This window comes from Chiloscyllium punctatum, chromosome 29 (genome assembly GCF_047496795.1).
Source record: "Chiloscyllium punctatum isolate Juve2018m chromosome 29, sChiPun1.3, whole genome shotgun sequence".
Taxonomy (NCBI): Eukaryota; Metazoa; Chordata; class Chondrichthyes; order Orectolobiformes; family Hemiscylliidae; genus Chiloscyllium; species Chiloscyllium punctatum.
Genome location: NC_092767.1, coordinates 67,240,551 through 67,250,637, shown reverse-complemented (window position 1 = coordinate 67,250,637; position 10,087 = coordinate 67,240,551).

The window sequence follows — 10,087 nt, the reverse complement described above, 5'->3', positions numbered from 1 at the left end:
GTTAAAAAGGCATTTAGCATGCTTGCCTTCATTGCTCGGTCTTTTGAATATAGGAGTTGGGAAATCATGTTGAGGTTGTATAGGATACTAGTGAGGCCTCTTCTGGTATACTGTATCTCGTTCTGGTTGCCCAGTTGTGGAAGGATATTATTAAGAAGAGATTTACCAGCATGTTGCCAGGTCTGGAATGTTTTGAGTTGTCTATATAAAGGCTTGTCTATATAAAGGCTGGATAGGCTGGGAGTTTTTGCACTGAGGTTGAGAGGTGACCTGATAGAAGTTTATAAAATGATGAGGGATATAGATAGAGTTAATGGTAGTTGTAATCCCCCATCCTGGGGAAAAAAACAAGAATAGTTGGCACATTTTAAGGTAAGTGGAGAGAGATTTAAAAAATACATGCAAATCTTTTTTACATGGAGGGTGGTTTGCACGTGGAATAAACTTTTGGAGGAAGTGATAAATGTGGGTACAATTACAATGTTTAAAGACCCTTGGATCAGTTCATGAAAAGGAAAGGTATGGAGGGATACAGGCCAAATCCAGGCAGGTGGGACTAGTTTAGTTTGGGATTATGTTCAGCATGGATTATTTGGACCAAAAGTTCTGTTTCTGTGCACACTATTCAAGGCTGATGAAAGCAGACTAGTTAATTTTCAGAAGGCGATTCAATGAATACTTCATTTCCAGGACCAAGGTTGAAGGGTAAGACAGTGGGACAAGCTGAATAACTGTTCCATGGAAATGTTAAAGCTGGTACAAACATGATTGGCTGAATGTTCTCTGTCAGTACTAAATGATTCTGTGACTGTTGTTCACTACCACATTGTGTGACACGTACTCCTTGAGCCATCAGGTATTTAGCTTTCTTTTTAATCTTGCTCTCCTTTTTCTCTTTAATGAGATATGGGCATAATTGGCATATCAGTACTTGCTTCTCATCAACAACTGCTCTTGAGCTGAATGGCTTGTTGGACCATTTTCAAGGGAACGTAAGAATCAACCACATTGCTGTGGATCTGGAGTTACATGCAGGCCATACCAGGTAAGAATGGCAGATTTCCTTTCTTTTGTTTTTACAATAATCAATTATAGCACTAGCTTTGAAATCCAGATTTATTAACTAATTTGAATTCCACCAACTGCTGTGGTGTACCTCTGGATTACTAGCTACTGACATTACCATCATACCACTGGCTGTCCAAGTCTCTTACAAAATGAATATAATTCTGTGGTTAAGTTGACCAAATCCTACCCATTCTCCGCCCTTGCACTTAGCAGCAGTGTGGTCTGCTGACTTATTTAAAAAAAACTTCCTTGTGGTGCAGAGAACCTCCCGAGGAAGTGATGACACTAATCTCTCCACATATAGAACAGTATAAAAGAGAAGAATCTCACAGTGGCAATCGCAGGAACCGCCTAAAAAGGAGACTTGCACTTGTATAGAATCTTTCATAAACACAAAACATTTACAGCCAAGGATGTACTTTTGAAGTTTTTTTTAATTAATAGATTAAAAAGAAAGCATTCCCCAGCAACAATAACAAAAATGAAACAAGGGTAGGAAAAGAGGGAGGGAACTGACTGAAAAATTAGTGTAAGATGGGAAATAATGCTTTCCACCCCCAGCGGTACTTGCCTCTTTCAAAGAAAACCAGCCTTTTTTTAAAAATAAAAACCCATAATCAAATCACCTATTTGATTAATACAGACAAATAGAGGAAAACCAGCCCTTCTTATATTATATCCAGAATTATTATCATACACAACCAAATGGCTTACTTCCCAGCAACAAATTGCTTGTGGTATTTTTAATTTATTAACTAACACCAACACCAACTGTGTTCCAGTTGATTAATTTACATGCAAAGTCTGTTCAGGGTGATGGAATAATCCAGCCATTTTTGTTTAATCAACCTGCTCAAGAAAATTATGAGAGATGTCTGGATAAAATGGGACTTGAACCCAGGTCACCTGGCTTAGATATATGGACACTACCACTGCACCACAAGACCACTAATAATGCAACCTTTTTAAATGTAATAATCCAATCCTTTGTTGGATGCAGCAACCACAGGATGACCAAACTTTCACAATTCCTTTTAAATGTACCAAATGCATACAATTGCATTGATGCAGTGCACAAACAAGGCCATTCAGCCCATAATCTCTTCCCAAATCCCTGTGCTTACAACAAATCTCTTTTTGTTTCATCCATTTGATGTCAGTTTTCCAGTTTAGCTTTATAATTACTTTTCTCTCATGCACTCAATTGGCTTTCTTTTGAAAGCATTTAATCATTTTGGTTTAATCACTTCTTATCGTAGCAAGTTCCACATTCTAACCACGCAGACAAAAGAAATCTCTCCTTATTTCTCTATTTATTAGTAAATATTTTGTACTTATGGTCACTGCAGTTTTGGTTTTTCTAAAAGATAGAAACATTCTTTCTGCAATCACCCACTGCAGCACATTCATAATTTGAAAAACCTCTCTTAAGATCTCCTGTCAGGTATCTAATCTTTCTCAGTAGATGAAAGCTTTCAGTCATAATATTATCCTTGTAAATGATATTTTGCACTTTCTCCAGTTTTTTTATATTTTTGTGTAGTAAGAAGAGCAGAACAGTACAGCCTGACTAAGGTCCTGCACAAGTTTAATATAATTTCACTACATAATAAAAAGATGCGTAGAGATCTTTCACCATATAAATTAAAATGATTGATCTATAAGGCACCTGCTAAGTATATTTGAAGTGTAATGTAGGAAACATGGCAGCCAGTTTGCACGTGGCAAGCACCCATAAACTATGTGATATTGACTACGTGGCCTGTCTTAAGATGTTGGTTTAGTAATTATTATTAGACAATCTGTTCTTTTTATAATCGTGCCGTGGGATAATTTCCATCCATTTGAAGAGATCTGTTCTCGTGTTTTATCCAAATGGTCGTATCTCTGACAGTGCAGCTTTTCTTCTGTACTGCATTGCAGCAGCATCCTAGATTTTGCAATCAAGTATTTATAATAGTGCAAGACTCAAGGGGTCTTGTTGTGTAGTGATAGCATCCTACTTTCTGAGTCAGAAGGCTTAGTTTCAAGTCCCAGAAATGTCATAACATGCCTGAACAAGTTGATTAAAAATATCTAACAGTGCAAGACTCAATACACTTTGCTCCATTCAATATTGGACTGAGCATAGACAATGGGACGGAAGCAGTTCTCGTTCAGTCACAGTTGGCCACTAGCTTACAGGAATTCCAGATCATTGGTGGATGGTATCTTTCTACCCTCGCTATCTTTGTGAAGCCACCATGAGTTATTAATAGAACACTATGGTGACCAGGAATAAGTCATCATGTCAAGTCATGTAATCTAATTAAAATGTTCCAATCACATTACTTCTCTTGAGAACACATCACCAAGAAAAGCACTTAACCATAGCAACTAATTGTCTCACCAAGGGCAAAGCTTCTAGTTTGATGTATGAGATAAATTTAAAAGGTTAATTCCTACCGCTCACAATTCTAATATTCTAAACTTTCAGACAATTGCTGTGATAAACAAGGCGACACACAGAGGCTTCACTAATAATTGGCTTTGATTCCTGCAGTAGCATTCTGAGTAAATTGAAAAACTCAAGTAGACCAATACTAAGGCAGGGCAATGTGTCTACATTTAACCACCAACCCCACCCACCAACCACAGTGAACAGGGCTCTTTGAAGCAACTAGTCAAATAAATATGAATCACAAAAGACTTTATTGTTCATTATGCCTGCTCTATCCAGAGACTCAGTACAGCGCACTCAGTGTAATCCTACCAGTTGTCTGAGAGCAGTTCATTTTCTGACACTGCATCCCACGAGGAATCAGCACCTTTGGAATTATATCTCAGCAGGACCTTGCACCTTTGGTTTCTAATGACAAAAAAAAAGTTTTAAAACGAAGTAAAATGTTTCAATGTATGCTAATTTGTTCTCCTACCTTTGCAGTTAATTTGGTTTGAACCATATTTTACTATGTAACTGATAAACTATGCTGGCAATTCCTTGTAGTACCGAGACAGTGCTGCATTATAAAAGATGTAGTTTCCATGGGACATTAAACTGAGTGCCTGTCTACTATCTCAGGTATCTAAAATACCTGAGGGCACTATTCAAAGAAGCAGGGGACTTCTCCCAGCCATTCTGTCCAATGTGTCGCATTCAATTGACATCAATAGATAGATTCTGGATTAGTGGTGCTGGAAGAGCACAGCAGTTCAGGCAGCATCCAAGGAGCTTTGTAATCGACGTTTCAGGCAAAAGCCCTTCATCAGGAATGATTTCTGATGAAGGGCTTTTGCCCCAACGTCGATTTCGAAGCTCCTTGGATGCTGCCTGAACTGCTGTGCTCTTCCAGCACCACTAATCCAGAATCTGGTTTCCAGCGTCTGCAGTCATTGTTTTTACCCCATCAAAAGATTGACAAATAATCTATGTATTGCATTGGCAGTTTGTGGGATCTTGCTGTGCCTTAATTGGCTGCTGTCTTTGCCTATATAACAGTGAATATCCTTCATAGTATATTAACAGCTCTCACGCTCTTTGCATAGTCTAAGGACTTGATATCGAATATATGCATTACTCATCCATTAGCTCATTTTTGGCATTCTTGCCGAGAAGGCAATTGGTGACCAGGAGTTTCCTTGAGCTACTCTGCTGCAATGTGGTGGAAACACTAGTGATGTACATCAAGAGGGTTTCTGCTGAAGTTTCACAAAACTGTGATATGGAATTGCCATTCCTCCAAGATTGCCTCGCTCTCTCTAGACACTTGAGATTGATTCCCTGGACCCTGTTTTGGACAATTGGGAGAACTAGGGCTCTCTAGAGAGAACTAGAGAGTAGTATTTTGTTTTTTCTCATCTTGTTTAAACGGTTTTGGTTGTTAGTTACAGAGAATGTTAGCAATGGGAAGAAAATGGCAATTTGACCAGAAGGAGGAGTTGGAAGCAAACATTTATGTCATAAAACTGTCCTGGAAGTATTCAACCAGAATCGGGAGCTCTGTTCAGCCTTGAGAAAGGTGAATCCTCAAGGCAATTCTCGACCATTGTGTCAATTAACCTTTCAAAAATCAATTCTGGAACACTGTTGAGGATTCCAAGTGTCGGTGGAGAGGATTGAGCATCGCCTCTGAAATAATAGAGGCTGGTATCCCGTCCCCAAGACACCCTTTATTTACCTATGCACAGTAAATGAGCTCTGACCAGCCAGCTCAAAGCCTGTCCCTACACTGAGGAAACCTTCTGAATTTCCTCTTTGTATCTGTCAGCCAGGGCTCCCAGATTAGCCCAGGTTATCAACTCCAATCAAGGATCTCATAGTCAATCAGATCCTCCTGACCCTGGTTCCAATCACTAAACCTCATTAACAGAACAATGCAAAGGTGTTATAGAGAGCTGGCATGGACTTGATGGCCAAAATGGCCTCTTACTTGGCCATAATAACCTTCAGGAAATGCTAGGGGACAAGGGCCAAGCATGAAGGAGGAATAGATGAAAATCCTATTAGTTAGGGAATGGTCTTGGGGAAATCGATGAGAATAGAACCCTATAAATCCCCAGGGCCTGATGCTCTGCATCCTAGAGTACTTTTGTTTTAGATTAGATTACTTACAGTGTGGAAACAGGCCCTTCGGCCCAACAAGTCCACACCGCCCCGCCGAAGCGCATCCCACCCATACCCCTACATTTACCCCTTACCTAACACTATGGGCAATTTAGCATGGCCAATTCACCTGACCTGCACATCTTTGGACCGTGGGAGGAAACCGGAGCACCCGGAGGAAACCCACGCAGACACAGGGAGAACGTACAAACTCCACACAGTCAGTTGCCTGAGGCAGGAATTGAACCCAGGTCTCTGGCACTGTGAGGCTGCAGTGCTAACCACTGTACCACTGTGCCGCCCTACTTAAAGAACTGGCCTTAGAAATAGTGGATACATTGGTGACCATTTGCCAGCGTTCTGGAGACTCGAGGAATTCCAATGAACTGGAGGATAGCTAATATAACTCCACTCTTTTAAAAAAAGGAGAGGGAAAATAGGAATTATAGGCCAGTTAGCCTAATTTCGGTGGTGGAGAAAATGCTGGAGTCAATTATTAAAGATGGAATAACTGAGCATTTGGGAAGAGGTGACAAAATTTGGTCTAGTCAGCATGGATTCACTAAAGGGAAATCATACTTGACAAATCTTCTGGAATTTTTCAAGAATGTGACCAGTAGGGTGGACAAGGGTGAATCAGTAGATGTTGTGTATTTGCACTTTCAAAAGTCTTTTGACAAGGTTCCACATAAGAGGTTAATAAAGAAAATTAAAGCTAGTGGTATAAGAGGTAATGTACTGACATGGATAGAGAACTGGTCGGCAGACAGGACGCAGAGAATTGGAATAAATGGGTCCTTTTCAGAGTGGCAGACAGTGTTGAATGGGTGCCGCAGGGTTCAGTGCTGGGAACTCTGCTGTTCACAATATACATGAATGATTTGCATGAAGGAATTGAAAGCAATTGAAAGACTGACATATGAGGAAAGACTGGATCGAACTGAGCTTGTACTAACTGGAATTTAGAAGAATGGGAGGGCAATCTCCTAGAAACATATAAAATCCTGATGGGACTGGACAGGCTAGATGCAGGAAGAACATTCCTGACATTGGCGAATACCAGAGCTACGGGTCACAGTCTAAGAATAAAGGTAAACCATTCAGGACTGAGATGAGGAAAACTTTCTCCATTCAGAGAGCTGTGAACCTGTGGAGTTCTCAAACACTGGAAGCTGTTGGGTCCAATTCATCAGATTTATTGAAAAGGGGGCTGCATTTGGTTCTTGCAGCTAAAGGGATCAAAGAGTATGGGGAGTAAGCAGGAATGGGATACTGAGATTGCTTGATCAGCCGTGATCATATTGAATGGTGGTGCGGGCTTGAATGGCCGAATGGCCCACTCCTGCTCGTATTTTCTATGTTTCTATTTATGACCTGCAACTAATGCAGAAGGTATGACAAGGTCAGAGTAGTGGGAGAGTGAAACCTTTAGCTATTTTCTTTGCAGAAAATAAAAAGTCATTATGTTAATATGACTGGTTGAGTAGGATCAGGTGACATGACTACAGCAGCCTGTGAACACATTCAAGGTATAATTAATTTTCTGAGATGGCTATGTGCTTTCTGACTGGGTGCTAAGGTCAAAGACTTGTTCCAGGCTGACTCAGCACTTAGTCAGGCAAGCAGTGTTCAGAACTTGGAGTCACGTGAGAATTAATTTTGAGAGAATCTCTGAGATCACTCTTGATTCAGGATCCAGTTCTCATTTGTCTCAGCTCCTGCCTTGAAGGGCATTGTAAACTTTTATAAAGAAACAGAATGGTGTAGGCAAGAAGGGTGTAGCTTCTTGAACTCCATAAAGTTAAAACTATTTTGGTCTCCATTGCAGTATTTGCAGTACACAAAAAAGATCTTACAACGTCTAATAGGTTTTATTAGTACTATGAGTTAGAAAATCAGGACTCCGCCTTGAAGTCGATATCGCTTGAGACACACAGGAATTTTCAGTCAGGGAACTTACAAGACATTGATAAAGCTCAGACAGCAGGAAGCACAAAAATGAATTGTAGCCAAAGGAAGTCAATTGGCTCACCATGTTTGTGTCAGCTCTTTGGAAAAGTGATCCAATAAACAACATTTTTTGCTCTTTCCCTCCAACTCTGAAAATTTTTTATTTTGTAAGGATTATTTGGAAACTTATCAATGGATCAGATTCTAATCTCTTGTTTGATAGTTCAAAACTTGATTACAGTATTGCTGAAAAAAGGCAAACATTGCTAAAGCTTTTTGTTTTATATTTATCAGGACAGTTGCAAGAATACCAAATTTCTAATGGTCACATCAATTTATACTACTGTGGAAGGGGTACCGATTGTTGATTCAGCAAGTTGATTCAGATAGACTGAAGCATTATGATGGGGAAAGCAAAGCTCCTGGGTAAGTCAAAAATGGCACAAGGTTTGTTTATTGTGTTTCTAAACTTCAGCACTTGCCTCTGAATTAGAAGGTATTTGGTTTCTGTCCTGCTCCAGAGAGTTAAGAACATAATTTAGACTAAAGGTACCAACTATGTCAAAACAGCCATCAGATTGACATACATGTAGTATCGAGAGTGTGGTGCTGGAAAAGCACAGCACGTCAAGCAGCATCCAAGGAGCAGGAGAGTTGATGTTTCAGGCATAAGCCCTTCAACAGGCATAGTATCACATATAGTACGTTCAATATTCATTCTCTCCATCACTGACGCTCAGTAGCAGAGTGTGTACCCTTTACAAGACACACTGCATCAAGTCCCAAAGGCACCTTTACAGCACCTTCTAAGTCCACATACCCTTTCCACCTAGAAGGGCAAGGGCATCAGTTACATTGGAATATCACTGCCTACAAGTCCCTTATCAAGCCATGCACCATCCAGATTTGAAACTTTCTCCATTCCTTCCCAATTACAGGGTCAAAATTCTGGAGCTCTCTTCCTGATGGCACTGTAGAGGTTCAAGAATTTCCTGGGGCAATTGAGGGTGTCAATAAATGCTGGCCTAGCCAACAACACTCACATCCTGTGAATGTGGAGAGGCAATGGCCTAATAGTGTTATCGCTAGACTATTAATCCAGAAGCTCAGCTAATGTTCTGGGGACCTGTTCAAATCCTGTTGGGGCAGTTGGTGGAATTTTTTAAAAATTTGGATTAAGAATCTACTGATGACCATGAAACCATTGTTGATTGTTGGGAAAAACAACACATCCGTCACTAATTTGAGATCTGCTATCCTCACCTGGTCTGGCCTACATGTTGCTTCAGACCTACTCAAATATGGTTGGCTCTAATTGCCCTCTGAAATGGCCTAGCAAGCCACTCAGTTGTATCAATTGCAACAAACAAAGAAATGAAGCCAGATGGGCCACTTGGCATCGACCTAATCACCAGAAACAATAACAGCAAAATCAGCCCTGTTGAACATCCTTGCTAATATCTGGGGCTAGTGCCAAAAGTGGGACAGTGGTCTCACAGCTCGAGACCCCAAGATGGTCTCATGGCTTCAGATCAAACATGGGCAAAGAAGCCTCCTGCTGATTGACACATATCAGCCTCCCTCAGCTGATGAATCAGTATACCTCCATGTTGAACAACACTTGGAGGAAGCACTGACAGTGACAAGAGTAGAAAATGTACTGAGTGGGGGATTTCAGTGCCAACCAAGAGGAGATCATCAACAGGGCTATTGATCAAGCTGTTCAGGTCCTAAAGGACATAGTTGCTAGACTGGGTCTGTGGCAGGTAGTGAGGGAACTAACAAGAGGGAATAACACACTTGACCTTATCCTCATCAATCTCCTGGTTGGAGATGAATCTGTCCATGACAGTATCAGTAAGAGGTGACCAATGAAGAGACAAAATCCCATCTTCACATTGAGAATACCCTCCATCATGTTTTGTGGCACAATCACTATGCTAAATGGGACAGACTTTGAACATGAGGTCCTGTGGGCCATCAACAACATCAGAACTGTATTCCAACACAATCTGTAACCTCACGGCACGGTGGCACAGTGGTTAGCACTGCTGCCTCACAGCGCCGGAGACCCGGGTTCAATTCCCGCCTCAGGCGACTGACTGTGTGGAGTTTGCACGTTCTCCCCGTGTCTGCGTGGGTTTCCTCCGGGTGCTCCGGTTTCCTCCCACAGTCCAAAGATGTGCAGGTCAGGTGAATTGGCCATGCTAAATTGCCCGTAGTGTTAGGTAAGGGGTAGATGTAGATGTAGGGGTATGGGTGGGTTACGCTTCGGCGGGGCGGTGTGGACTTGTTGGGCCGAAGGGCCTGTTTCCACACTGTAAGTAATCTAATCTAATCTAATATCCCTGAGTCAGCCATGATGTCAAGCTGGGGATCGACCCTGATTCAATGGAAAGTGCACAAGGGCATGCCAGGAGCAGCACCAGGCATACCTAAAAATTAGGTGTCAACCTGGTGAATCTATTTATGATGGGAACTCACTGC